This window comes from Bufo gargarizans, chromosome 5, assembly GCF_014858855.1.
Source record: "Bufo gargarizans isolate SCDJY-AF-19 chromosome 5, ASM1485885v1, whole genome shotgun sequence".
Taxonomy (NCBI): domain Eukaryota; kingdom Metazoa; phylum Chordata; class Amphibia; order Anura; family Bufonidae; genus Bufo; species Bufo gargarizans.
In genome coordinates, this window is record NC_058084.1 from 238,405,607 (window position 1) to 238,432,012 (window position 26,406).

At 43.2% G+C, this 26,406-nt stretch overlaps 1 protein-coding gene across 3 annotated transcripts in view; it reads right to left on the reverse strand.

Moving 5' to 3' along the window:
* STX17 (syntaxin 17) overlaps positions 1 to 26,406 on the reverse strand; it is a 143,276-nt gene that overhangs the window by 91,816 nt on the left and 25,054 nt on the right. The window contains exon 1 of one of the 3 annotated variants that reach the window (XM_044293687.1): positions 1,402 to 1,458. The exons of the other annotated variants lie outside the window; for them this stretch is intronic. The gene's annotated coding sequence lies outside the window, so the exon portion shown is untranslated. Of the gene's footprint in view, positions 1 to 1,401; positions 1,459 to 26,406 lie in introns of those variants that run through there. 3 annotated transcript variants of the gene reach the window in all.

Genomic DNA, 26,406 nt, shown 5'->3' on the forward strand with positions numbered 1-26,406 from the left:
AATTTAATCTTGTGCTATCTTGTATCTCGATCATGAATCCCCAAGTCTGTGTTTTGGCCTAGTTATAAGCTACCGCGGGTTTCTTTCTCGTCCTATATAATCCCGTGGCAGATACCCAAACTGAGACAGCGCTGTTTTCACTGCGGCAGTGAAAAGGCTCTCTTAGCTTGTTGCCTCTCTGTGCCCGCGTGGACAGGAGGTGTCTGTGTAAACTGTACCACGCTTACCTTACCTGCTCCTCTGGAGGGCATAACATCATGTTTTTGGTAACCCATGACCATACCGCGTCTCGTGAGCTCGACGTAGGCGACGTCAAGCGGGCACGAGGTGTGGTAGACAGATGTTTTCCAGGATTACAATATTGATGTCCTATCTGTAGATTATAGAGTAACTGTACTTTACATTAACTTTTGATATGTCCGTGACATCAATGACTTTGTTCAGTGGTGTCTGAGCACCGATTGCTAAAACAAGGAGTTAAAGGGGTTGCCTGACGTCAGTAAGAGGCATTTATAATGTAGAGGAAGTTAGCACAAGCCACTTACTGATGTATTGTTATTATCCATATTGCTTCCTTTGCTGGCTGGGTTCATTTTCCCATCACAGCATTCACTGATCGTTTCCATAGTTACAGACCACCCTGCAATCCATCAGTGGTGGTGTGCATGCACAATATAGGAAAAAGCACTAGCACCCATGGTCCCGGCCACCAGAGAGGCTGACACTCGTTAGCGATGATCATGCAGTGTAAATGTACTGCTAACTACCCTATGAATGAGCGAAACACCCATTCATCGGTAATTCGATGATGATGTTTACTAGCAGCAGATTGTACTGTGTGAACAAGATCTCCTGCCTACAAACAACGAGTCAGTATGGGGAAGAGTGATGGCATTAGCGATCACTCCTCCTCATACTCTGGAGGACATCAGTGCATGTACAATTTTGACTTAGTTACTTTTGTTCAACCAGCAAGTAATTTTTTGACGGGAAATTACATAGGTGTCTCCCAAAAGATAATAAGACGATGTACAAGAGGCATTATTGTGGGGAAAAAACATTTCTCAGCTTTTATTTACATTTGAGCAAAAAATACAAGATGTTGCACACTATGGAAAATCTCAGAGGACGTGGTCCGAATCCTCCTGGACACCTACAAAATTTGCTAGGGGTATGAATAATTATGGGCAGCACTGTAAATGCAGCAGTTTCCTCGACCAGCAGTTTATCTCAAAGGAAGACTTCCTTCCCGACAATCTGCTGTAATATCATCCTGTGTAAAGGGACCTTGTGCTCAACAGAAAGTCAATTGAGCACATCTTTACTTCAATCTTCAGAAGCATAGAAGAGCCCAGCATAGAAGAGCCAAAACCTCTGGTCAAGATTCAGCCGTGTACTTACATCTAAAAGGAACAGGTCACACCTTTGAAGACAGTCAAGTACGTGTTTTGGATAAGGAGGCCGATAGGTACAAACGAGGCGTGAAGGAGGCCATCTACATAAAAATGGAGAAGCCAAGCTTGAATAGAGGTGGGGGGGGGTTAAACATCTATTGTCTGCCACGTATAATGCTGTCTTGACACCTTTTTCTGGGAAGTCTTTATCACCTACTGACTCCAATTAGGATAATGGAATCAACATCTTTGACCCAATGCTGGGTCTAATTACCAGATGTGGATTCAGTTACATATTTATTCCCAGAATTTTTGTACAATCACTCAGAATTGAGAAAGCTCGTTGGAAGAATGAGTGAAACGTTTTCAAGAAATCTACAGTACGTCCAGTTGCCTTGATTTATTCTTTACAGATATATACCATGACCTGGATAAATGAGAACCTTCACAGACAGTCTTCAGAAGTGAGGAGAGACACAGTGCTCAGTCAGCACTTTTAACTCCTTGTTTATGTAAAAGTACCGTTACTCTTTAACCGCCTCCGGACCGCCTAACGCAGATGTGCGGTCCAGAGGCGGCAGCCCTGCGCACAACGACGCATATACGCGTCATCTCGCGAGGGTCGGGATTTCCTGTGAATGCACACGCACACAGGCGCGCGCGCTCACAGGAACGGAAGGTAAGCGAGTGGATCTCCAGCCTGCCAGCGGCGATCGCTCGCTGGCAGGCTGGAGATCTGATTTTTTTAACCCCTAACAGGTATATTAGACGCTGTTTTGATAACAGCGTCTAATATACCTGCTACCTGGTCCTCTGGTGATCCCTTTTGTTAGGATCGACCACCAGAGGACATATCTTGGTCAAATGCCAACTTTGTATAAAAAAATTGGAAAAGTTGTCTTTTGCCAAGATATTTCTCTCACCCAGCATGGGTATATGTAAAATGACACCCCAAAACACATTCCCCAACTTCTCCTGAGTACGGCGATACCAGATGTGTCACACTTTTTTGCTGCTAAGGTGGGCAAAGGGGCACATATTCCAAAGTGCACCTTTCAGATTTTGCAGGCCATTTTTTACACATTTTGATTGCAAGGTATTTCTCACACATTTGGGCCCCTAAATTGCCAGGGCAGTATAACTACGCCACAAGTGACCCCATTTTGGAAAGAAGACACCCCAAGGTATTCTGTGAGGGGCATGGCGAGTTCCTAGAATTTTTTTAATTTTTGTCGCAAGTTAGTGGAATATGAGACTTTGTAAGAAAAAAATAAAAATAAAAAATCATCATCATTTTCCGCTAACCTGTGACAAAAAATAAAAAGTTCTATGAACTCACTATGCCCATCAGCGAATACCTTAAGGTGTCTACTTTCCGAAATGGGGTCATTTGTGGGGGTTTTCTACTGTTTGGGCATTGTAGAACCTCAGGAAACATGACAGGTGCTCAGAAAGTCAGAGCTGCTTCAAAAAGCGGAAATTCACATTTTTGTACCATAGTTTGTAAACGCTATAACTTTTACCCAAACCATTTTTTTTTTTTTGCTCAAACATTTTTTTTTTATCAAAGACATGTAGAACTAAATTTAGCAAAAAATTTATATATGGATGTCGTTTTTTTTGCAAAATTTTACAGCTGAAAGTGAAAAATGTCATTTTTTTGCAAAAAAATCGTTACATTTCGATTAATAACAAAAAAAGTAAAAATGTCAGCAGCAATAAAATACCACCAAATGAAAGCTCTATTAGTGAGAAGAAAAGGAGGTAAAATTCATTTGGGTGGTAAGTTGCATGACCGAGCGATAAACGGTGAAAGTAGTGTAGTGCAGAAGTGTAAAAAGTGCTCTGGTCATGAAGGGGGTTTCAGCTAGCGGGGCTGAAGTGGTTAAACCATAAATATCAGATTGGTGGGGGGTGGACTCTCAATACACATATAGTTTGAAGGGCTACAATCTATATTAACCCTACAAAATTTCATTAAACACTTCCTGACTGCCCATTGACTATAAATGTCCTGGGCTGTCGGGTTTAACTCTGATAGGACCTTACCTATATACAGTCTACACCTATAAAGCATATATACATATACAGTCTATGCCTATATAAGGTCTATACCTATATACAGCCTATACCTATTTACAGTCCACAATATACAGCCTATACCTAAATACAGTCTACAGCTATGTACAGTCTACACGGTGTAGACTGTACATAGGTATAGGCTATATATAGATTTTGGCTGTATATAGTTATAGGCAGTATATAGTTGTATGCTGTATATAGGTGTAGAATGTATATAGATATATGCTGTATAGAAATATAGGCAGTATATAATTGTAGGCTGCATAGGTATAGGCTGTATATAGGTGGAGGGCATGCTGCAGCAGAACACAAGGGCCCTTGTCAATGGGTGAAACTACAGGCAGGAACACACCATCCCAGTGATAGACTATCACTGGGATGGTGTGTTCCTGCCAGTGGTACTTTCACAGTTTCACCCCTTGTGTTCTGCAGCAGCATGCCCTCCAGGACTGTCCCCAGCATACTTAAAGGGAACCTGTCACCTGTATTTTGGGTATAGAGCTGAGGACATGGGTTGTTAGATGGCCGCTAGCACATCCACAATACCCAGTCCCCATAGCTCTGTGTGCTTTTATTGTGTAAAAAAAACGATTTTATACATATGCAAATTAACCTGAGATGAGTCACAGCTTGAAAATATGACTCTTCTCTGGTCACACAAGTAAGATATGACTCTTTTATGTTAATTTGCATAAAAGGCGGGAAGTACAAAAATGCATAATACTTATTGAATTTGTCTGCAAATGAAATTAAAAGTGTATTTTATATGTTTAGGGTAACACAATGAACATTTAGAAACGCTCAGTGAGGGTAGCATAGTAGAGGTGACAGGTTCCCTTTAAGTAGCAGGCAGCTCTCAGTCTCAGGAGAAGTCTAGCTTCTAAGATGGCTTACCACGCACACAGGAGGAGGAAGAACTCATCACTAGTGTGGGTATTTTGGAAGCAGGGGAAGCAGGGTGAGAGCAGACTTGTTAAACTTGTGAGCGGGGGCACATAAGTTGCTGCGCGGCCGAGCACCCGCGCAGCTTAGAGGGAACACTGATTATAGCTGCACGCTAATCGTGCAGCTGCTGTGCCGGTGGCATGCTAATTGTGCAGCTGCTGTGCCGGTGGCCCGCTATCAGTGACAGCAAGGCACCCCAGATAAGGAGCGCTGTGTATACAGATAAGGAAGCAATGTGCTGCTTCCTGCTCTGGCGGAGGTTGATCATGTAACTGCTGGGGCCAGGGGGGTGCAGGAGCCCCGCACTAAATCAATAGTAAAAATAAAAAAATAAAAAGTGAAGTTAACCCCCTTGAGGACTCGGCCCTATTTCACCTTAAGGACTTGGCCATTTTTTGCTAATCTGACCAGTGTCACTTTAAGTGCTGATAACTTTAAAACGCTTTGACTTATCCAGGCCATTCTGAGATTGTTTTTTTTTTGTCACATATTGTACTTCATGACACTGGTAAAATAAAGTAAACATTTTTTTTATATAAACTTTGTAAAAAATATATTGCAAAATTTCCAAGTTTCAATTTCTCTACTTCTATAATACATAGTAATACCTCCAAAAATAGTTATTACTTTACATTTCCCATATGTCTACTTCATGTTTGGATCATTTGGGGAATATTTTATTTTTTGGGTATGTTACAAGGCTTAGAAGTTTAAAACTAAATCTTGAAATTTTCCCAAAATTTTCAAAAACCCAATTTTTAGGGACCAGTTCAGGTCTGAAGTCACTTTGCAAGGCTTACATGATAGAAACCACCCACAAATGACAACATTCTAGAAACTAACCCCCTCAAGGTATTCAAAACTGATTTGACAAACTTTGTTAACCCTTTAGGTGTTCCACAAGAATTACTGGAAAATAGAGACAATTTCAAAATTTCACTTTTTTGGCAGATTTTCCATTTTAATATTTTTTTTCCAGTTACAAAGCAAGGGTTAACAGCCAAACCAAACTCAATATTTATGGCCCTGATTCTGTAGTTTACAGAAACACCCCATATGTGGTTGTAAAATACTGTACGGGAACACGACAGGGCGCAGAAGGAAAGGAATGCCATACGGTTTTTGCTGGACTGTTTTTTTTGACACCATGTCCCATTTGAAGCCCCCCTGATGCAATCCTAGAGTACAGGGAGTGCAGAATTATTAGGCAAATGAGTATTTTGACCACATCATCCTCTTTATGCATGTTGTCTTACTCCAAGCTGTATAGGCTCGAAAGCCTACTACCAATTAAGCATATTAGGTGATGTGCATCTCTGTAATGAGAAGGGGTATGGTCTAATGACATCAACACCCTATATCAGGTTGTGCATAATTATTAGGCAACTTCCTTTCCTTTGGCAAAATGGGTCAAAAGAAGGACTTGACAGGCTCAGAAAAGTCAAAAATAGTGAGATATCTTGCAGAGGGATGCAGCACTATTAAAATTGCAAAGCTTCTGAAGCGTGATCATCGAACAATCAAGCGTTTCATGCAAAATAGTCAACAGGGTCGCAAGAAGTGTGTGGAAAAACCAAGGCGCTAAATAACGGCCCATGAACTGAGAAAAGTCAAGCGTGCAGCTGCCAAGATGCCACTTGCCACCAGTTTGGCCATATTTCAGAGCTGCAACATCACTGGAGTGCCCAAAAGCACAAGGTGTGCAATACTCAGAGACATGGCCAAGGTAAGAAAGGCTGAAAGACGACCACCAATGAACAAGACACACAAGCTGAAACGTCAAGACTGGGCCAAGAAATATCTCAAGACTGATTTTTTTAAGGTTTTATGGACTGATGAAATGAGAGTGAGTCTTGATGGGCCAGATGGATGGGCCCGTGGCTGGATTGGTAAAGGGCAGAGAGCTCCAGTCCGACTCAGACGCCAGCAAGGTGGAGGTGGAGTACTGGTTTGGGCTGGTATCATCAAAGATGAGCTTGTGGGGCCTTTTCGGGTTGAGGATGGAGTCAAGCTCAACTCCCAGTCCTACTGCCAGTTTCTGGAAGACACCTTCTTCAAGTAGTGGTACAGGAAGAAGTCTGCATCCTTCAAGAAAAACATGATTTTCATGCAGGACAATGCTCCATCACACGCGTCCAAGTACTCCACAGCGTGGCTGGCAAGAAAGGGTATAAAAGAAGAAAAACTAATGACATGGCCTCCTTGTTCACCTGATCTGAACCCTATTGAGAACCTGTGGTCCATCATCAAATGTGAGATTTACAAGGAGGGAAAACAGTACACCTCTCTGAACAGTGTCTGGGAGGCTGTGGTTGCTGCTGCACGCAATGTTGATGGTGAACACATCAAAACACTGACAGAATCCATGGATGGCAGGCTTTTGAGTTTCCTTGCAAAGAAAGGTGGCTATATTGGTCACTGATTTGTTTTTGTTTTGTTTTTGAATGTCAGAAATGTATATTTGTGAATGTTGAGATGTTATATTGGTTTCACTGCTAAAAATAAATAATTGAAATGGGTATATATTTGTTTTTTGTTAAGTTGCCTAATAATTATGCACAGTAATAGTCACCTGCACACACAGATATCCCCCTAAAATAGCTAAAACTAAAAACAAACTAAAAACTACTTCCAAAAATATTCAGCTTTGATATTAATGAGTTTTTTTGGTTCATTGAGAACTGTCATGGAACCATGAACCAGACGTACAACAAGAGATAAGTGGAAATAAGAAGGCTTTATTGAAAATCAAGCTGTAAGGCAAAAGTCCAAACGGATGGCTAAACCGATGCAGGGTCTTGCGAAGCCAGAGGTCAGGAACCAGAAGGGTAGTCAGACGAAGCCTGGATCAGGAACCAGCAGGGTAGTCAGACGAAGCCTGGATCAGGAACCAGCAGGGTAGTCAGACGAAGCCAGGATCAGGAACCAGAAGCAGCAGCAGTCTTAGAAGCATGTGAACACAGGAGGACCAAGCAAGGAACTGAAGCCACAGACCTCCTATATATATGAGCTAGGCATCCAGCTCCTCCCAGTGGGAAGGAGAAGCCGCAGGGTGGGAGGCTACAAGAAACCCAGAAACCAAGATGGCCGCCAGCACATGTCAAACGAAGGAGAGCAGCAAGAAGGTAAGACCATGACAAGAACATGGTCGTTGTTCAATAATAAAATGAATCCTCAAAAATACAACTTGCCTAATAATTCTGCACTCCCTGTAGAAACTCCATAAAAGTGACCCCATCTAATAAACTACACCCCTCAAGGTATTCAAAACAGATTTTACAAACATCATTAACCCTTTAGGTGTTTCACAAGAGTTATTGGCAAATGGAGATGATATTTCAGATTTTCAATTTTTTGGCAAATCTTCCATTTTAATCAATTTTTCCCAGTAACAAAGCAAGGGTTAACAGCCAAACAAAACTCAATATTTATGGCCCTGATTCTGTAGTTTACAGAAACACCCCATATGTGGTCGTAAACAGCTGTACCGGCACACGGCAGGGCGCAGAAGGAAAGGAATGCCATGTGGTTTTTGGAAGGCAGATTTCGCTGGACTGTTTTTTTTTTACACCATGTCCCATTTGAAGCCCCCCTGATGCAGCCCTAGAGTAGAAACTCCAAAAAAGTGGCCCCATTTTAGAAACTACGGGATAGGGTGGCAGTATTGTTGGTACTAGTTTAGGGTACATATGATTTTTGGTTGCGCTATATTACACTTTTTGTGAGGCAAGATAACAAGAGATAGCTGTTTTGGCACCGTTTTAATTTTTCGTTATTTACAACATTCATCTGACAGGTTAGATCATCTGTTATTTTTATAGACCAGGTTGTCACGGATTCGTTAATACCTAATATGTATACTCTTTTTTAATTTATGTACGTTTTACATAATAATATCATTTTTGAAACAAAAAATAAATCATGTTTTAGTGTCTCCATATTCTGAGAGCCATAGTTTTTTTTTCAGTTTTTGGGCGATTATCTTAGGTATGGTCTCATTTTTTGCAGGATAAAATGACGGTTTGATTGGCACTATTTTGGGGTGCATATGACTTTTTTATCGCTCGCTATTACACTTTTTGTGATGTAAGGTGACAAAAAATGGTTTATTTAGCACAGTTTTATTTTTTACGGTGTTCATCTGAGGGGTTAGGTCATGTGATATTTTTATAGAGCCGGTCGATAGGAACACGGCGATACCAAATATGTATGACAGCTTTATAAATCACAGAAAAAAAATGCACAGCCAAGCTTCCACACAACCGCATAGCAGGACAACTAATGCAATTTGAATAAATAATAAAAAGGGGGGATTGCGCTGCAGGATAAAAAGGGGGATTGCGCTGCAGGAGAAGATTATTTTCTTTCTCTTATATTCGTAATACTCTTCAGTTAAACGAACCACATACAATCGATCACTCTCAACAATGGCATGGAAACCTGAAATGTAGTAACAAGACGCACTATGGTGTAGTATATTCTGAACACCTATCGCACCAAGTGAGTGCAGTATACTCACAAGACTCCACTTGCAAAACACATAGATAGAAACCTTGTGTGTATCTTCAACAGGAGAGCTTTATTCGTGGAGCGGGCGTTGACCAGGAGCCGTAAGTTCACCTTCAGCAGAAGCACATTGTTCTAGGATTTGCAGTGCTTGAGGGGACAAATATCCTTTACAGAGACTTTTGTTTGCAATGTGAATAAAGCAAGACTGTAAGCCACACCCATATCAGACCGTGTGATGGAGGCTACCAGCTGCAAAAGAATGTTTAAATGCCAGGTAAAGGCACATTCAACACATATAAAACTAAATCACAGAAATATAGTGGCAAATATGGGGGAACTGCTCAAACCCCAAACACTGTAGCGTGTTTCTCATTGGGGGAGCAGTCCCAACGCATGTGGACCGCAGCAAACGACCGTCCCCAGCAAAAAATGCGTACAACGGAGGATGCCGGCGCGGTCCACATGCACCACAAAGGCATCCTACACAAAACGGAGCATTGTGCGGATGAAAATATAATTATATAAACAACAGAAAAAAATGCACCAAACAGATATGCCACTGACTATACTAGCTAGTCATACAAGCAGATATTAAAAGCTGAGACTTTTGCCAATATATTCCTGTCAGGAACATATCGGAGCCCATCATGCACCACGTCACGGTCTCTCAGCATGGCAAGGGTCCTACCACTACGCTAACTATGATGTGAACGCGGTCTGAAGGTGATGAAATCCAGCTCAGAGCCAAGTTTCCACACAACCGCATAGCAGGACAACTAATGCAATGTGAATAAAGCAAGACTGTAAGCCACACCCGTTTGAGCCACTATATTTCAGTGCTTAATGATGTTTTAGGGTCTCCATATTCTGAGCCATAGTTTTTTTTATTTTTTTGCCAATTGTCTCAGGTAGGGGCTCATTTTTTGTGGGATGAGGTGACGGTTAGATTGGTATTATTTTGGTGGGCAAACACCTTTTTGATTGCTTGCTGTTGTACTTTTTTTTTTTTTTTTTTTATGGTGTTCATCTGAGGGGTTAGGTCATGTGATATGTTTATAGAGTCTATATACGGACGCGGTGATACCTAATATGTATACTTTTTTTCCCCCTATTTTTTTTTTTTTACTTTATTTGGGGAAAATGACATTTTTGTTTATTTTTACTTGAAACTTAATTTTTTGGGGGGGAAACTTTATTTTTTCAACTTTTTTTCCACTTTATTTTTTGTCCCACTTTGGGACTTGAACTTTTGGGGGTCTAATCCTTTACAGTGCATTCCACTACTTCTGTATTGGAATGCATTGGCTGTATGAGTAATACTGTGTGTATTATTCATACAGCTTCCGGCCTGTCAGATCGAGGGGGCTGGATCTCACAGGCTCATCACCGGAAGGCAGCGAGATGCCTTCCTTAGACATCGCTCTGCCTTGCATGCCATCGGGTCCCCCCCAAACGCCAAAACCGCAAACCGCAGCTCTAAATGACCCCCCGTTGTGACAGGATGCCCGCTGAATGATTTCAGTGGGCATCCTGTCCCTATTAACCCCCGCCGCAATGTACTTTTAAACTTAGGACGTACCGGTACGTCCTGAGTCCTTAAAGGGAACCTGTCACCTGGATTTTGGGTATAGAGCTGAGAACATGGGTTGCTAGACGGCAGCTAGCACATCCGCAATACCCAGTCCCCATAGCTCTGTGTGCTTTTTTTGTGTATAAAAAACGATTTGATACATATGCATATTAACCTAAGATGAGTCAGAGCTTGAAAATATGACTCTTCTCTGGTCACACAAGTAAGATATGACTCTTTAATGTTAATTTGCATATGTATCAAATAGGTTTTTTGACACAATAAAAGCACACAGATCTATGGGGACTGGATATTGCGGATGTGTTAGTGGCCATCTAGCAACCCATGTCCTTAGTTCTATACCCCAAATCCCGGTGACGGGTTCCCTTTAAGAACATGGCAAACATGGCGCACCGGTAAGTCCTAGGTCCTTAATGGGTTAAAAAGTGGTTGTCTGGTCCCAAAATTAAAATTCTTTTTATGTGCTCCTCCTGTTTTTCATGTCTGAGCTTTCCTTCCCCCCTGGAAGACATCACATTATCCTGGCAGATCTGTTTACTTTCTCCCCTTCTTGTTTTGTTGAATACATAACTTTATTGATACACAAGCCTGGCTGCACAATCACAGACTGGCCACGCCCCCATACTACTCTGTCTGCAGCAGCTACACCAACTACAACTAATGTGTCCATCTTTCTACACCCAGACATGAATCTACTTCTCACCCAGTGTCTAAATCCCATTACTGACTGTCCACAGACTCTGTCCTCAAATGTGTATCTAATCCTATCCTGAGTGCTGTCCGCATCTTTTGTGGCCCCATTGAAATGAATGGGTCCGAATCCGAGACGCCAAAACGGCGGGTGGTGCAATTTACAAAATGTGGGTGGTGCAATTTACAAAATGTGGTCACTTTTTGGAGGTGTCCACAGAAGGGGTACATCAGGGTCTCTCCAAATGGACCATTCCAGCAAAATCTGCCCTCCAAAAACCATATGGCGCTTCTTGCCTTCTGCCCCCTGCCTTGTGCCCATACAGCGATAGACGACCACATATGGGGTGTTTCTGTAAACTGCAGAATCAGGGTAATAAATATTGAGGTTTGCTTTGTTGTTAACCCTTGATGTGTTCCAGGAAAAAAAAAGATTAAAATGGAAAATCTACAAAAAATGAGACATTTTGAAATTTCACATCTATTTTGCTTTAATTCTTGTGGAATACTTAAAAGGTTAATAACATTTCTAAAAACAGTTTTTAATAACTTGAGGGGTGTAGTTTATAAAATGGGGTCATTTATGGGTGGTTTCTATTATGTGAGCTCCTTAAAGTGACTTCAGAAATGAACTGGTCTTTAACCCCTTCTACCCCAGGCCAGTTTTCACCCCCCTGCCTAGGCCATTTTTGCAAATCTAACATGTGCCACTTTATGTGATAATAACACATAATTTGGAACACTTTTATTTATCCGAGCCATTCTAAGATAGTTTTCGTGACACTTTGCACTTCATGACAGTCCAAAATTTCCCCTTTAATTTATGAAAAAAAATAAAAATTCACAATTCACTTTTAAAACAGAAAGAGATACCTCATTAAATATTTTCTTACTTAACATTCTCCATATGTCTACTTTATGTTGGCATCATTTTGTAAATGTAATTTTATTTTTTAAGAAAATTTCAAAAACCCACTTTTTAACCACCTCCGGACCGCCTAACGCACATGTGCGTTCCGGAGGTGGCAGGCTGGCGCACAGTCACGCATATATGCGTAATCTCGCGAGACGCGAGATTTCCTGTGAACGCGCGCACACAGGCGCGCACGCTCACAGGAACGGAAGGTAAGCGAGTGGATCTCCAGCATGCCAGCGGCGATCGTTCGCTGGCAGGCTGGAGATCCAAATTTTTTAACCCCTAACAGGTATATTAGACGCTGTTTTCATAACAGCGTCTAATATACCTCCTACCTGGTCCTCTGGTGGTCCCTTTTGTTAGGATCGACCACCAGAGGACTCAGGTAGGTCAGTACAGTCGCACCAAATACCACACTACACTACACTACACTACACCCCCCCCCCCGTCACTTATTAACCCCTTATAAACCCCTGATCACCCATGATCACCCCATATAAACTCCCTGATCACCCCTCTGTCATTGATCACCCCCCTGTCATTGATCACCCCCCTGTCATTGATCACCCCCCTGTCATTGATCACCCCCCTGTCATGCTCCGTTCAGACGTCCGTATGATTTTTACGGATCCACGGATACATGGATCGGATCCGCAAAAAGCATACGGACGTCTGAATGGAGCCTTACAGGGGGGTGATCAATGACAGGCGGGTGATCACCCATATACACTCCCCGATTACCCCCTGTCATTGATCACCCCCCTGTCATTGATCACTCCCCTGTAAGGCTCCATTCAGACGTCCGCATGATTTTTACGGATCCATGGATACATGGATCGGATCCGCAAAACACATGCGGACGTCTGAATGGAGCCTTACAGGGGGTGATCAATGACAGGCGGGTGATCACCCATATACACTCCCTGATCACCCCCCTGTCATTGATAACCCCCCTGTAAGGCTCCATTCAGACGTCCGCATGCGTTTTGTGGATCCGATCCATGTATCCATGTATCCGTAAAAAATCATGCGGATGTCTGAATGGAGCCTTACAGGGGGGGTGATCAGTGACAGGGGGGTGATCACCCTGATTACCCTGATCACCCCCTGTCATTGATAACCCCCCTGTAAGGCTCCATTCAGACGTCCGCATGCGTTTTGTGGATCCGATCCATGTATCCATGGATCCGTAAAAAATCATGCAGATGTCTGAATGGAGCCTTACAGGGGGGGTGATCACCCTGATCACCCCCTGTCATTGATAACCCCCCTGTAAGGCTCCATTCAGACGTCCGCATGCGTTTTGTGGATCCGATCCATGTATCCATGGATCCGTAAAAAATCATGCGGATGTCTGAATGGAGCCTTACAGGGGGGGTGATCAGTGACAGGGGGGTGATCACCCTGATTACCCTGATCACCCCCTGTCATTGATAACCCCCCTGTAAGGCTCCATTCAGACGTCCGCATGCGTTTTGTGGATCCGATCCATGTATCCATAAAAAATCATGCGGATGTCTGAATGGAGCCTTACAGGGGGGGTGATCAGTGACAGGGGGGTGATCACCCTGATTACCCTGATCATCCCCTGTCATTGATAACCCCCCTGTAAGGCTCCATTCAGACGTCCGCATGTGTTTTGTGGATCCGATCCATGTATCCATGGATCCGTAAAAAATCATGCGGATGTCTGAATGGAGCCTTACAGGGGGGGTGATCAATGACAGGGGGGTGATCAGGGAGTCTATATGGGTGATCACCCCCCTGTCATTGATCACCCCCCCTGGTAAGGCTCCATTCAGACATTTTTTTTGGCACAAGTTAGCGGAAATTTTTTGTTTGTTGTTGTTTTTTCTTACTAAGTCTCATATTCCACTAACTTGTGTCAAAAAATAAAATCTCACATGGACGCACCATACCCCTCACGGAATCCAAATGCGTAAACATTTTTAGACATTTATATTCCAGACTTCTTCTCACGCTTTAGGGCCCCTAAAAAGCCAGGGCAGTATAAATACCCCACATGTGACCCCATTTCGTAAAGAAGACACCCCAAGGTATTCCGTGAGGGGCATATTGAGTCCATGAAAGATTGAAATTTTTGTCCTAAGTTAGCGGAAAGTGAGACTTTGTGAGAAAAAAAAAACAAAAAAAAAAAATCAATATCCGCTAACTTATGCAAAAAAAAAAAATATTCTAGGAACTCGCCATGCCCCTCATTGAATACCTTGGGGTGTCTTCTTTCCAAAGTGGGGTCACATGTGGGGTATTTATACTGCCCTGGCTTTTTAGGGGCCCGAAAGTGTGAGAAGAAGTCTGGGATCCAAATGTCTAAAAATGCCCTCCTAAAAGGAATTTGGGCCCCTTTGCCCACCTTGGCTGCAAAAAAGTGTCACACATGTGGTATCGCCGTACTCAGGAGAAGTTGGGGAATGTGTTTTGGGGTGTCATTTTACATATACCCATGCTGGGTGAGAAAAATATCTTGGTCAAATGCCAACTTTGTATAAAAAAATGGGAAAAGTTGTCTTTTGCCAAGATATTTCTCTCACCCAGCATGGGTATATGTAAAATGACACCCCAAAACACATTGCCCAACTTCTCCTGAGTACGGCGATACCAGATGTGTGACACTTTTTTGCAGCCAAGGTGGGCAAAGGGGCACATATTCCAAAGTGCACCTTTCGGATTTCGCAGGCCATTTTTTACACATTTTGATTGCAAGGTACTTCTTACACATTTGGGCCCCTAAATTGCCAGGGCAGTATAACTACGCCACAAGTGACCCCATTTTGGAAAGAAGACACCCCAAGGTATTCCGTGAGGGGCATGGCGAGTTCCTAGAATTTTTTATTTTTTGTCACAAGTTAGCGGAAAATGATGATTTTTCATTTTTTTTCTTTTTTCCTTACAAAGTCTCATATTCCACTAACTTGCGACAAAAAATAAAAAATTCTAGGAACTCGCCATGCCCCTCACGGAATACCTTGGGGTGTCTTCTTTCCAAAATGGGGTCACTTGTGGCGTAGTTATACTGCCCTGGCAATTTAGGGGCCCAAATGTGTGAGAAGAACTTTGCAATTAAAATGTGTAAAAAATGCCCTGCAAAATCCGAAAGGTGCACTTTGGAATATGTGCCCCTTTGCCCACCTTGGCAGCAAAAAAGTGTGACACATCTGGTATCGCCGTACTCAGGAGAAGTTGGGGAATGTGTTTTGGGGTGTCATTTTACATATAACCATGCTGGGTGAGAGAAATATCTTGGCAAAAGGCAACTTTTCCCATTTTTTTATACAAAGTTGGCATTTGACCAAGATATTTTTCTCACCCAGCATGGGTATATGTAAAATGACACCCCAAAACACATTTCCCAACTTCTCCTGAGTACGGCGATACCAGATGTGTCACACTTTTTTGCTGCCAAGGTGGGCAAAGGGGCACATATTCCAAAGTGCACCTTTTGGATTTCACCGGTCATTTTTTACACATTTTGATTGCAAAGTACTTCTCACACATTTGGGCCCCTAAATTGCCAGGGCAGTATAACTACCCCACAAGTGACCCCATTTTGGAAAGAAGACACCCCAAGGTATTCCGTGAGGGGCATGGCAAGTTTTTAGAATTTTTTATTTTTTGTCGCAAGTTAGTGGAATATGAGACTTTGTAAGAAAAAATAAAAAAAATAAAATCATCATCATTTTCCGCTAACTTGTGACAAAAAATAAAAAGTTCTATGAACTCACTATGCCCATCAACGAATACCTTAGGGTGTCTACTTTCCGAAATGGGGTCATTTGTGGGGGTTTTCTACTGTTTGGGCATTGTAGAACCTCAGGAATCATGACAGGTGCTCAGAAAGTCAGAGCTGTTTCAAAAAGCGGAAATTCACATTTTTGTACCATAGTTTGTAAATGCTATAACTTTTACCCAAACCATTTTTTTTTTTGCCCAAACATTATTTTTTTTATCAAAGACATGTAGAACAATAAATTTGGCGAAAAATGTATATATGGATGTCGTTTTTTTTGTAAAATTTTACAGCTGAAAGTGAAAAATGTCATTTTTTTGCAAAAAAATCGTTACATTTTGATTAATAACAAAAAAAGTAAAAATGTCAGCAGCAATAAAATACCACCAAATGAAAGCTCTATTAGTGAGAAGAAAAGGAGGTAAAATTCATTTGGGTGGTAAGTTGCATGACCGAGCGATAAACGGTGAAAGGAGTGTAGTGCCGAAGTGTAAAAAGTGCTCTGGTCATGAAGGAGGTTTCACCTAGCGGGGCTGAAGTGGTTAAAGGACCAGTTCAGTTTTGAAGTCACTTTGAGGGACTTACATAGTAGAAACCCCCATAAAATGACCCCATTGTAGAAACTCCACCCCTCAAGTTACTCAAAACAGATTTTCTAAACTTTGTTAACCCTTTAGGTGTTCCACAAGAATTAAAGGAAAATGGAGAAGAAATTTCCAAATTTCACTTTTTTGGCTAATTTCCATTTGAATAAAAAAAATTATTTAACAAATTGAGGGTTTACAAAACAAACTCAATATTTCTTACCCCGATTCTGCAGTTTACAGAAACACCCCATATGTGGTTGTAAATAGATGTAAGGGCAGAGGGCGAGGCGCAGAAGAAAAAGAGCGCTGTATGGTTTTTGGAAGGCAGATTTTGGTTTTTAGACACTATGTCCCATTTGAAGCCCCCCTGATACAGTAGAAGTAGAAACTCCCAAAAGTAACCCTATTTTGGAAACTACGAGGAAAGGTAACAGTTTTATGGGTACTATTTTGGAGTAAATATAATTTTTAGTCGCTCTATATTATGTTTTTTGTGAGGAAAAGTAACCCAAAAATGTTTTGTCACTGTTTTTTGTTTTTCCGTTTTACAATGTTCATCTGACAGGTTAGATTATGTGCTATTTTTATAAAGCAGGTTGTTACGGACGCAATGATATCAAATATGTCTACCTTGTTTGTTTCAGTTTTACATAAAAATCTTTTCAGTTTTAAAAAATGTTTTTGTGTCTCCATTTTTTTAACGCCATCTTTTTTAAATTTTCCGCCGCCAATCGTCTTGTGCAGGGGCTCGTTTTTTGCAAGAAGAGTTGATGTTTTTATTGGTACCATTTTTGGGTACATATAATTTTTTGTTATTTCATTGTTAAACTTTGGTAATTGGCACAGATTTTATTTATTTATTTTTATGGCGTTCACCTGAGGGGTTAGGTCATGTGATATTTTTATAGAGCAGGTCATTATGGACGCGAAAATACCTAATATGTATACTTTTTCTTACTTATAAGTTTTACACAATAATAGCATTTTTTAAACCAAAACAATTGTTTTAGTGTCTCCATAGTCAGAGCCATAGCTTGTCTTAGGTAGGATCAAATTTTTTGCGGGATGAGGCGTCAGTTTGATTGGTACTAATTTTTGGGGGAATACGCCATTTTGATCTCTTGGTGTTGCACTGTTTGTGATATAAGGTGACAATAGTGTTTTTTTTAACATAGTTTTTATTTTATTTTTTATGGTGTTTATCGGACGGGGTGGATCATGTCATATATTTATAGAGCCGGTAGTTACAGACTTTTTTTTCTTTTTTTACTTGAAACTTTATTTTCTTTATTAAACTTTTTTTCTGTCCCACGCTGGGACTTCGATTTTTCGGGGTCTGATCCCCTCTGCAATGCACTAAAATACATCTGTATCGTAATGCATTGCCTGTTAGTGTATTACACTGAGTAATACACTAACAGGTTGCCTGGGGCTGGATCTCCTCGGCCCCCATAGAAGGCAGGTCCGCATGCTGTGCAAGGCATTGGGCTGCCTGGTCACCCATCGGGTCCCCACTACAGCTGACCGCGACATAGAAGGTGTTAATCTGCCGGCATCGGCTTTTACATAGATTCCAGCGGACACAGCAGGGGCCTTGCTATCGGCGACTGCTGGGTCCCTGCAGTACACGGGCGCGCACTGCTCAGGTGCTTCGCTTCATGTTGTGTGCATGCGCCGGCGAACTGCGCAAAACCAGCGGCGATGGGGCGGACCGGAAGCAAGCAGGAAGATTGGAGGCAAGCAGAGCAAGAGAGAAGCAAGTATTTCTGCATCACAGTGCACATGTCAACATACTATAGCCCTCACCTGTGATTGACAAGACCGCAGGCAACTGCCTGCGGTTACAGGAGTCACGACCATGACCAAGGGTCGTGACACAACCAAACTTGAAATACACTTATCTTTCTGAGCTGGAACAGACAACCTTCCTTCCTAGCTTCCAAGACCACAATGATCCTTATAATACGCTCAGAGCACTGGGCTGGTGTGCTATTTAACTACTTCAGCCCCGCTAGGTGAAACCCCCTTCATGACCAGGCCACTTTTTACACTTCGGCACTACACTCCTTTCACCGTTTATCGCTCGGTCATGCAACTTACCACCCAAATGAATTTTACCTCCTTTTCTTCTCACTAATGGAGCTTTCATTTGGTGGTATTTTATTGCTGCTGACATTTTTACTTTTTTTGTTATTAATCAAAATGTAACGATTTTTTTTCAAAAAAATGTCATTTTTCACTTTCAGCTGTGAAATTTTGCAAAAAAAACGACATCCATATATAAATTTTTCGCTAAATTTATAGTTTTACATGTCTTTGATAAAAAAAAAAATGTTTGGGCAAAAAAAAAAAAATGGTTTGGGTAAAAGTTATAGCATTTACAAACTATGGTACAAAAATGTGAATTTCCGCTTTTTGAAACGGCTCTGATTTTCTGAGCACCTGTCATGTTTCCTGAGGTTCTACAATGCCCAAACAGTATAACTACCCCACAAATGACCCCATTTTGGAAAGTAGACACCCTAAGGTATTCGCTGATGGGCATAGTGAGTTCATAGAACTTTTTATTTTTTGTCACAAGTTAGCGTAAAATGATGATTATTTTTTTTTTTTTTTTTTTTCTTACAAAGTCTCATATTCCACTAACTTGCGACAAAAAATAAAAAATTCTAGGAACTCACCATGCCCCTTACAGAATACCTTGGGGTGTCTTCTTTCCAAAATGGGGTCACTTGTGGGGTAGTTATACTGCCCTGGCAATTTAGGGGCCCAAATGTGTGAGAAGAACTTTGCAATCAAAATGTGTAAGAAATGACCGGTGAAATCCGAAAGGTGCACTTTGGAATATGCGCCCCTTTGCCCACCTTGGCAGCAAAAAAGTGTCACACATGTGGTATCGCCGTACTCAGGAGAAGTTGGGGAATGTGTTTTGGGGTGTCATTTTACATATAACCATGCTGGGTGAGAGAAATATCTTGGCAAAAGACAACTTTTCGCATTTTTTTATACAAAGTTGGCATTTGACCAAGATATTTTTCTCACCCAGCATGGGTATATGTAAAATGACACCCCAAAACACATTCCCCAACTTCTCCTGAGTACGGCGATACCAGATGTGTCACACTTTTTTGCTGCCAAGGTGGGCAAAGGGGCACATATTCCAAAGTGCACCTTTCGGATTTTGCAGGGCATTTTTTACACATTTTGATTGCAAGGTACTTCTCACACATTTGGGCCCCTAAATTGCCAGGGCAGTATAACTACGCCACAAGTGACCCCATTTTGGAAAGAAGACACCCTTAAGGTATTCCGTGAGGGGCACTGCGAGTTCCTAGAATTTTTTATTTTTTGTCACAAGTTAGCGGAAAATGATGATTTTTTTTTTTTCTCTTTTTTCCTTACAAAGTCTCATATTCCACTAACTTGCGACAAAAAATAAAAAAATTCTAGGAACTCGCCATGCCCCTCACGGAATACCTTGGGGTGTCTTCTTTCCAAAATGGGGTCACTTGTGGCGTAGTTATACTGCCCTGGCAATTTAGGGGCCCATATGTGTGAGAAGTACTTTGCAATCAAAATCTGTAAAAAATGACCGGTGAAATCCGAAAGGTGCACTTTGGAATATGTGCCCCTTTGCCCACCTTGGCATCAAAAAAGTGTCACACATCTGGTATCGCCGTACTCAGGAGAAGTTGGGGAATGTGTTTTGGGCTGTCATTTTACATATACCCATGCTGGGTGAGAGAAATATCTTGGCAAAAGACAACTTTTCCCATTTTTTTATACAAAGTTGGCATTTGACCAAGATATTTTTCTCACCCAGCATGGGTATATGTAAAATGACACCCCAAAACACATTGCCCAACTTCTCCTGAGTACGGCGATACCACATGTGTGACACTTTTTTGCAGCCTAGATGCGCAAAGGGGCCCAAATTCCTTTTAGGAGGGCATTTTTAGACATTTGGATCCCAGACTTCTTCTCACACTTTCGGGCCCCTAAAAAGCCAGGGCAGTATAAATACCCCACATGTGACCCCACTTTGGAAAGAAGACACCCCAAGGTATTCAATGAGGGGCCTGGCGAGTTCCTAGAAATTTTTTTTTTTTTTGCATAAGTTAGCGGATATTGATTTTTTTTTTTGTTTTTTTCTCACAAAGTCTCACTTTCCGCTAACTTAGGACAAAAATTTCAATCTTTCATGGACTCAATATGCCCCTCACGGAATACCTTGGGGTGTCTTCTTTCCGAAATGGGGTCACATGTGGGGTATTTATACTGCCCTGGCTTTTTAGGGGCCCTAAAGCGTGAGAAGAAGTCTGGAATATAAATGTCTAAAAATGTTTACGCATTTGGATTCCGTGAGGGGTATGGTGCGTCCATGTGAGATTTTATTTTTTGACACAAGTTAGTGGAATATGAGACTTTGTAAGAAAAAACAAAAACAAAAAACAAAAAATGTCCGCTAACTTGTGCCAAAAAAAATGGCTGAATGGAGCCTTACCAGGGGGGGGAGTGATCAATGACAGGGGGGTGATCAATGACAGGGGGGTGATCACCCATATAGACTCCCTGATCACCCCCCTGTCATTGATCACCCCCCCTGTAAGGCTCCATTCAGACATCCGCATGATTTTTTACGGATCCATGGATACATGGATCGGATCCACAGAACGCATGCGGACATCTGAATGGAGCCTTACAGGGGGGTTATCAATGACAGGGGGTGATCAGGGTAATCAGGGTGATCACCCCCCTGTCACTGATCACCCCCCCTGTAAGGCTCCATTCAGACATCCGCATGATTTTTTACAGATCCATGGATACATGGATCGGATCCACAGAACGCATGCAGACGTCTGAATGGAGCCTTACAGGGGGGTTATCAATGACAGGGGGTGATCAGGGTAATCAGGGTGATCACCCCCCTGTCACTGATCACCCCCCCTGTAAGGCTCCATTCAGACATCCGCATGATTTTTTACGGATCCATGGATACATGGATCGGATCCACAGAACGCATGCGGACGTCTGAATGGAGCCTTACAGGGGGGTTATCAATGACAGGGGGTGATCAGGGTAATCAGGGTGATCACCCCCCTGTCACTGATCACCCCCCCTGTAAGGCTTTATTCAGACGTCCACATGATTTTTACGGATCCATGGATACATGGATCGGATCTGTAAAAATCATGCGGACGTCTGAATGGAGCCTGACAGGGGGGTGATCAATGACAGGGGGGTGATCAATGACAGGGGGTGATCAGGGAGTGTATATGGGTGATCACCCGCCTGTCATTGATCACCCCCCTGTAAGGCTCCATTCAGACGTCCGCATGATTTTTACGGATCCATGGATACATGGATCGGATCCGTAAAAATCATGCGGACGTCTGAATGGAGCCTTACAGGGGGGTGATCAATGACAGGGGGGTGATCAATGACAGGCGGGTGATCACCCATATACACTCCCTGATCACCCCCTGTCATTGATCACCCCCCTGTAAGGCTCCATTCAGACGTCCGCATGATTTTTACGGATCCATGGATCGGATCCGTAAAAATCATGCGGACGTCTGAATGGAGCCTGACAGGGCGGTGATCAATGACAGGGGGTGATCAGGGAGTGTATATGGGTGATCACCCGCCTGTCATTGATCACCTCCCTGTAAGGCTCCATTCAGACGTCCGCATGATTTTTACGGATCCATGGATACATGGATCGGATCCGTAAAAATCATGCGGACGTCTGAACGGAGCCTGACAGGGGGGTGATCAATGACAGGGCGGTGATCAATGACAGGGGGGTGATCAGGGAGTTTATATGGGGTGATCAGGAGTTTATAAGGGGTTAATAAGTGACGGGGGGGGGGGGGTGTAGTGTAGTGTAGTGTGGTGTTTGGTGGGACTGTACTGACCTACCTGAGTCCTCTGGTGGTCGATCCTAACAAAAGGGACCACCAGAGGACCAGGTAGGAGGTATATTAGACGCTGTTATGAAAACAGCGTCTAATATACCTGTTAGGGGTTAAAAAATTCGGATCTCCAGCCTGCCAGCGAGCGATCGCCGCTGGCAGGCTGGAGATCCACTCGCTTACCTTCCGTTCCTGTGAGCGCGTGCGCCTGTGCGCGTTCACAGGAAATCTCGCGTCTCGCGAGAAGACGCGTATAGGCGTCCAGGAGGAATAAAGCAACCACCTCCCGGACGCATATACGCGTACAGCGGTCGGGAGGTGGTTAAACTAATGACCCCACCCAGTGCACCTGATGAGAGGCGGATCCAGCACAGCTCCAAAACAAACACTAAACTCGTGCTGCTATCCTGGCCGACCTCCGCACATCGTTAGAGTGGGGCATGACAGTACCCCCCCTTCTACGGGTGACCTCCGTACACTCTGGACCAACCTTATCTGGATGGGACCTATGAAAAGCCCTCACCAGTCGGCTGGCGTTGACATCCAACGCCAGAACCCACATCCTCTCCTCAGGGCCGTATCCCCTCCAGTGCACCAGGTACTGAAGGGAACCCCGAAGAACTCTCGAGTCGAGAATCCTGGAGATCTCAAACTCCAAGTTTCCCTCGACTAGAACAGGAGGAGGAGGCAATGGCGATGGTTCCACCGGTCTCACATATTTTTTAGAAAAGACCTGTGGAACACATCATGGATCCTCCAAGTCTGCAGAAGATCCAGCCGAAACGCCACAGGATTGATCACCGCAGAAATTTTATACGGACCAATAAATCTTGGACCCAGTTTCCAAGATGGCAGTCTCAATTTGATATTCTTAGTGGACAACCACACCAGATCACCCACACACAGAACCACACGTCTCTTGTCAGCCATTTGTTTATACCTCTCACCCATCTTCTCCAAATTCCCTTGAATCCTCCGCCAGATGGAGGATCTGGCCTGCCTAGGGTTCAGACGCTTGGTAGGTAAGCCAAATTCTTATGGTCAGTGTACACCGTAACGGGGTGAGACGCCCCCTCTAACCAGTGACGCCATTCCTCAAAGGCCAACTTGATAGCCAACAACTCTCTATGTCCAACATCATAATTCCTCTCAGCGACCGAGAGCTTCTTGGAGAACAAGGCACACGGGACCCACTTACCAGGAGATAAACTTGTGACATCACCGCTCCAACCCCCACCTCTGATGCATCAACCTCCACTACGAATAGCTGAGACACATCCGGCTGTACCAGAATGGGAGCAGACGCAAAACGCTCCTTAATAGCCGAAAAGGCCTGCAATGCCTCATCCGACCAGACAGAGACATCGGCGCCCTTCTTGGTCATATCAGTAAGAGGTTTTACTATAGTAGAATAATTTGAAATACATTTTCTATAATAATTCGCAAACCCCAACAACCGCATCAAAGCTTTCTGATTCTCTGGTCAGTCCCACTCCAGAACCGCCCAGACCTTTTCGGGGTCCATACGAAAACCAGAATCAGAAAGCATGTATCCCAAGAACGGAAGCTCTTGCACCGCAAACAAACATTTCTCCAATTTGGCATATAATTTATTCTCCCGAAGGATCGTCAAAACCTGTCTCACATGATCCTGATGGGTCTTCAGATCAGGAGAATAAATTAAAATGTCATCCAGGTAAACCACTACGAAAATCCCCACCAAGTGATGAAAAATGTCATTGACGAATCGCTGAAATACTGCTGGCGCGTTCGTCAACCCAAAAGGCATAACCAGGTTCTCAAAATGACCCTCGTGCGTATTGAAGGCCGTTTTCCATTCATCCCCCTCCTTGATTCTGATCAGATTGTAGGCCCCTCTCAAATCCAACTTGGAGAACACCTTGGCACCAACAATCTGATCAAAAAGATCAGAGATCAAAGGCAGGGGATATGGATCCCGGACTGTAATACGGTTCAATTCCCGAAAATCCAAACAGTCTCAGTGATCCATCCGTTTTCTTCACAAAGAACAAACCTACTGCCACTTGAGACTTAGATGGTCTAATATGACCCTTTGCCAAACTCTCGGCGACATACTTTCGCATGACCTCTCTTTCGGGTTGAGAGAGGTTGTAAAGCCGAGACTTTGGCAATTTAGCCCCCGGAATGAGATTAACTGGACAATCATAGTCCCGATGAGGGGGCAATTCCTGAGCCCCACCCTCCGAAAAGACATCAGCAAAATCCGAGAGATACTGAGGTAATGGACATACCAGAGATAGATGTGCCAAGACAATTATCCGAACAAAATTCACTCCAACCAATGATTTGTCTCGCTTGCCAGTCTATAATTGGGTTATGTCTAGTCAACCATGGCAACCCCAAAACTATAGGAGCTGGCAAATCGTTCATGACAAAACAAGAAATAATTTCAACATGTGAATCACCCACCCTTAAGTGAATACCATGAACAATGTGAGTAAGGCTCCTTTGAGAAAGAGGGGAAGAATCAATTGCAAAAACACAAATCTCGTTCTCTAAAGTGCAAGAACTTAGTCCTAGGTTTTGAAGGAAAAGAAAGTCAATTAGGTTTACCCCAGCACTACAATCAAGGAATACATCAACAAATTTTTTTTTAGACTCTAGCGCCACCATAGCTGGATGGAAAAAACGGGAACTGCAGGGAGCTTGCATACCTGTCTGCTCCACCACACCATTCATACTACCAAATGTGAGGGAATTATATTTTTTTTCTTTTTCTCTTCCACCTGTGGTTTAACATAAGGACAAGAAACAGACTACGTAACGCGGGATCATTCCACTCTGATTCAGTAGCCCACCTCCAAAACTCAACACAGTAAGCTTCTGCAGTATGTTCCCCCTGAAACAAGTTACGTAATCTCGACTCTGCCATCGAGACCCGATCTGGATCATCGTAGATTAATCCCAGAGCCTTAAAAAATTCCTCCACCGACCGGAGGGCCCGAGAACCAGGTGGCAGAGAAAAGGCCCAGGATTGCGCGTCCCCTTTAAGCAGATAAATAACTATACCTATCCTCTGACTCTCATCACCTGACGACGATGGACGCAGCCGAAAGTACAATTTGCAGGATTCTCTAAAACGGATAAAGTCATCCGTACCTCCTGAAAATCGATCAGGGAGAGCCACTTTAGGCTCCAAACAAATTTGACCTGCACCAGCTGCAAGAGCATTCTGACACCGTGTGACCGAACCACGTAGCTCCACAACCTCCAGGGATAGCCCCTGCAAGCGGTCAACCAGTGCTTCAATTGACGCCATCAAAAACCCGCTGGGCAATGGCAGTCACAGTATGGCGGATTATAATGTCACGGCGGGCGTACACTCAGACTCACAGATAACCCACCAACCAGGCTCTGGGCGAGAGACAGGGGAAGGGTCACCTCCTAGCTAATCCCTGACCTCTTTCCCTGCACTGCTCAGCCCACATGCAGACCTTAAAGATAGGTGTGATGTTTCCCCGTGCCTGGGCTGAAAAAAACCTAACTTCCCTGAGATGATGAAGAGGGGAAATAGGAGCAGCCTGCTCGCACAGAACCTGGAAGGGAGAGATGACACAAACAACCAAACTTGAAATACACTTATCTTTCTGAGCTGGAACAGACAACCTTCCTTCCTAGCTTCCAAGACCACAACAATCCTTATAATCCGCTCAGAGCACTGGGCTGGTGTGCATTTAAACTAATGACCCCACCCAGTGCACCTGATGAGAGGCGGATCCAGCACGGCTCCAAAACAAACACTAAACTCGTGCTGCTATCCTGGCCGACCTCCACACATTGTCAGAGTGGGGCATGACATTATGTCTCAGACAGCTATGTAACGGATTAGTTGTGGCCTGATTAGACACTTAGTTATACCACAAATGAGATTGACAAGGCGGCAAATCATAATGAGGTGGTTATTATGGGGGGACGTCAACTACCCAGATATAGACTGGGAAATTTAAACTTGTATATCTCATAAAGGAAACAGGTTCTTGGCAATAA